Source organism: Fukomys damarensis, unplaced genomic scaffold (assembly GCF_012274545.1).
Source record: "Fukomys damarensis isolate Sample0158 unplaced genomic scaffold, DMR_v1.0_HiC HiC_scaffold_19, whole genome shotgun sequence".
In the NCBI taxonomy this organism is placed as follows: domain Eukaryota; kingdom Metazoa; phylum Chordata; class Mammalia; order Rodentia; family Bathyergidae; genus Fukomys; species Fukomys damarensis.
The window spans coordinates 49,799,761-49,804,760 of NW_022900931.1; positions in this window are offsets into that span (position 1 = coordinate 49,799,761).

Sequence of the window (5,000 nt, forward strand, 5' to 3'; positions counted from 1 at the left end):
CTAGGAAGGGATGGTTTGATCCCCATTTTAAGTGACTGATGTCTATTGAGAGTATCAATCACTACTATTCATCCCTAGGGGAAGTATGTGCGTGTGGAAGATTCTCTTTTTAATGTTAACCTTCAGTGAATGTGCCTGCCTCATAATATTTCCTAACTTAGTTTTCTGTAATACTTAGTCCCCCAGAATTCCCTTCCCAGGCACTTGTCCTTATCAGATAGGACCCAAGTACTATCAGTGGCTTACTTTTGTCATCACAGAGCTCTGGGAGGCTGAAGTAGGAGAATTACACATTCAAGCCCAACCTAGGCAACTGAGTGACTTAGCCAGACTGTGTCCCAAAATAGGAATGTAAGACTTGGATATGTAGCTCCATTCAAAGGCCCTGAAAGAAAGAGGAAGCGAGGGAGGGAGGAAGGAAACAAGGAAGGAAGGAAGGAAGGCAGAGGAAGGAAAAAATGAAGAATGCTAAAAACAAATTAATAGTTATTGTAATACAATTATGCTAATAATTTCAAAAAGCATTTGGACTTAGAAATAGTACCCATTACTAAAAATTCAATATAATGTCAAAGGTTGTTTTAAATAATTTTTGTAAAGTTAAGTATACAGGGATTCCACCTTTTAAAAATTCAGCAATAAGGTGGCAATTTTTAAATGTGGCAAATGAATATAGGGGTTTTGTAGTTTGAGCTTCTGTGCACTTTTTCACACTATAGAAATTCTTCATTTAGAGAAGTATATGACAGGAGAGTGCAGATCCCTCCTAGGATAATAGCTACAAAATATGTCAACATGTGCTTCAAAGGACTTGTGGATTAATGCAAATGTCAGAATATCATTCATAATTCTGCTCCCAAACTATCAGGAGCCAAAAAATACTGGAAATTTCAAATGGTTTTGTTCAGGAATTTCAGGGAGCCCAGCAAACAGAAACAGAGGAGAGGATAGTAGGAAAGTCCTCTTTGTGACAGATCATAGGTAGAATCATTCCCAAAGGGTAAATGTGGGCAATCCCAAAACACACTTGACTTGTTGTATATGAGAGCAGGGCCATAGTGGGGTTGACAGAAAGGGGCCTCTCCAGGTTGAGGCTGAAATTGGAAAGTGAGAACTACTGAGGAGAGGAAAGACCTGAACAGAAGCATTCTCTACACACCTAGAGGAAAGAGAAAGAATAAAATGACTGGTAAAATTTGAAGGTCTTAGTATAGTAAAATAAAAACCCGGATTCCAAATGCATAACATGCTCATTCCAAAAAGTAAAGCAATATTTTCAAATATACAAGGAAGATTATTTGGGCCAAGTGCCTTCTTATTCTCTAAGGTATTGTTGTGTAAAAGCAGTGGACAAGAAGAATTAAGTATGAAAAATACAGAGAGAACTAATTTCCTCATCGGAATCTCTCAATGATGGATTTCACCCAAAAAAAATAGGGCCTGGGATCTCTAAAGTTTGAATACAGAGTAGGTATAAATATACTCATCTTTGGCCTGGGATTTAGCTCAGTGGTTCCGCTGCCTGACTCACAAGCACAAGGACCTGAGTTCGATCCCCAGTACCAAAAATACATATATGTGTGTGTGTGCGTGTATGTGTGTGTGTGTATATATGTGTGTGTATATATATATATATATGTGTGTATATATATATATATATATATATATATCTCAAGATGTGGACAAGATGGGAGAAATGAATGGGTGGCAGATATGGTGGGCAGAAATGAACAAAAGGAATAATGTCAATGGTCATCAACATTTGGAGTTGAAAGATACCAGGTCAAATTCAAAAGCAAAACATTAGATATTTTCTAGGTAAAGGACACTAAAATTGTCAAAGATATTCTACAGTAATGTTAAAAATGACCTAAACAACATTTCCTAAATACCAAACAAAACACACACACTCACAAATAACAAGACAGAACAATAAAAAATAAAATCTATTGCATATAATAAAAGATATGGGAGAATGTAGACCCTAAATAGTAAAATGCGTGTTTTTATTTTTATCCTTACTCATCAAATTAATAACAGTAATAAAACATTATAACATTGAATATAAAACATCCACAAGTAGATATTGATAAAAATGTTTTAATTGTTGAAGTCAATGTTGGCTTTAGATTTAAATTAAAACTCAGGGACATAGTGGTTTTTTTCATTACAATGCCAGAAAACAAATAAATAGAAACTGTTGAATTAAAGAGCGGCCAGGATGTGTCTAGGTTTAATAATTTTACACAGTGGTGAAGACACAAGCTGGCAAAATTTTTAAAGAAAAAACACTGGAAAATAAGATGATTACACATTCTCAAAATAGCTGCCTAGAAAATACTTCAAAATTATAAAGGCCACAATGTGTCTGCCCCATGGACAGCTCCAGAGGACACCTCTACAGGGCGACCAGAGCTAACAGGAAGGAAGGAGCGGTGTACAAAGCAGACAGTGCCTTGCCTGCAGGCAGAAATGGCAGGAAGCACATGGTACTAACTACGTGGTGTTCTTCACTATGCATTTAGGCTCAGTTTAATCCCAAAGAAATAGGCACACACAGCAACAAAATGTAGGCCAGGAGCCAGATAACAGCTGACTGACCTGTGTTCTACAAACAAGTTAATGTGACTTACAAATATGTTTCAAAAGCACTAATATACCTTTGTCCCCTGAAAAGAAGACCTACTCAGAAAATAACTAACATTGAAAACTAGAGATCAAAACTGCCAGTCCAATCAGCTTCTCCCTCCCTTACAGGGTAGCTACAGAACAAGAGAAATGTGATGGCCAGTAAGGCAAGGACAGACGAATTGGGGCTGGTTTGGGGATCTCTATTTTTCAAGGCTGATTGTTTTCTGGCTAGGTTTTATTTTCAGGGAAAGAAGATACACAGTGGTACTTTGGTTCACAAACTTAATCCTTTCCATGACTGATCACAAACCGAACTGAATGAGAACTGAATCAAACTTCCCCATAAGATCAACATTGAACCTGACCACTGAATTTGATTCCCTTCTCATCCAATTCGGTTTGAGACCAGAATCATGGAAAGAATTAAGTTCCAGAATCCAGGTACCACTATACATATGTTGTTAATATTTTTCAAACATAAATGTCTCCTCTGCGTTTTGACATCTTTTTTGTGGTGGCACTCACTAAAGAAAACCTGTCAGCTCTCCTGTTCATAGGTCCACACTGTGCATTTATCTGACAATTTCCTTGGGTTAAGACTCAGGCTGAACACCTCAGGAAAACACCGCATCACTATTACTGCCCTCTCCGAGTGCATCCCAATAGGAGGCAGTGCCCACATGGGCTTCTGTCCTCTTCCTGCTGCTCCTGCCCTGGATCTTATGCAGAGTGAAAATTAAGAGGACCAGAAGTAAGTAAGCTCTCTTCATTGTATCTGCAGATTTAGGCCTTGGTCTTCATAGGTATTAACAAAATCAGAGGTGAGGAATAGTAACTTCTCCGATACAACTGGCCCTTTCAGGTGAAAACAGGCAAGAGTGTTGGTGGTTCTGAAATCCAGTGATCACAAGGAATCGCTCCCATGTTCTCTTGTGACTTTAAATTTGTCTGCTGTTTTCTATTTTTGATGAAGTGGAAAACTATGCTGAATGTTTTGGTTCTCTTCATTGGTGATGTCTTTTCTTCCTTCCAGCAATACTTAGTACCTGAGAGGGAGAGAGAAATCAAGCAAGGTCTCAGTCAGGTCCTGGATGTTCTGCTCAGTGGTGAGGGGCCAGGACCCAGGAGATTTCCTGGAGGGAGAGGAACTAAAGGGCTGGGCCTTACGGTGGAAGAGGACGTCAAATCCACAGGGTACAGGAGACCCTCTTGAATGTGCAGTCACCCTGTGAAGGAAGACACAGGGATCCTGGCCTGCCCTGCCCAGAGGGTGCTGACATCAGTCACTTTGCACCTAATCCTCTGCATCATGAACATGGGGAGGGTTCTTTCCACCTCCCTGTGATGGATGTTCTTTGAATGAATGTTAAACATTCCTGCTGGAAGTTTCCTTTGCAGAAAAATACAGCTTCAACTCATACCCAAGAATAAGAGAAGAGTGGCCAGGCCCTAGGAAGAGCCCAGTGTGGAGGGGAAGCAGGAACCTCAGACAACTTCCAGCCCCATCTTTACTAAAGAGGAAACAGTTATGCCACAGGATGTGGGATGAAGGTGAGCTTTAACTAAATAAAGCCTCATGGCCTGTCTACACAACCCTGAATCTAGAGCCAAAGCCTTAGGCCTTCTCCGGGAACACTGTGGAAGGGAGGCTATGATCTTCTATGGACTGTTGGGTCACCACAGACAGATAGGAGTAAGAATTTCCAAGGAATCAAGGAATGTCACTGATCAAAGTACATCACGACAGAAGAGAAAAAGGAATCTCTCGGAGTGGAATGAGACATGAGAGTCCAGCTCTTTTTTCTCCATGTCTCTGAAAGTGGTTCTACACCCACTCATACAGAACAGTATTTCTACATACATTTCCAGTATCTATACCAAAAACCTCTAAAGCGGGCCAGGTATTTAGCTCACAGGTGCCGCACAAGGTCCTGAGTTCAATACCCAGTACCAAAAAAAACTCTAAAGTAAAAAAAAAAAAAAAATACCTATTTGACTATACTCTACCCAGTCAGTAATTTTCTTTGCTCAAAGTGCCCCAATGATACAGAGCATTACTTGATGCTTCATGCCAGTGTCGTGAATGGCATATCAAAGTATAAATAGACAATCGCATGCTGAGATAGTTTTGAGTATTTTTCATATTCCCTTCAAGGGAGAAAGATCAAAAGAGTTTTATCTGGGCATTTTACTTAGTGTACATAACTGACCAAATATAAAACATTCAAATTGTACTGCTGATCTAATAAAAGTGCTGTGAAGTTAGTACTGCAGATTTTACATTTTAAAAGGATGACAAAGCTGTGGATTTAGGTCAGCAGTTTGGTAGCCTGCCTTGCAAGTGCAAGGACCCAAGTTCAATCCCCGGT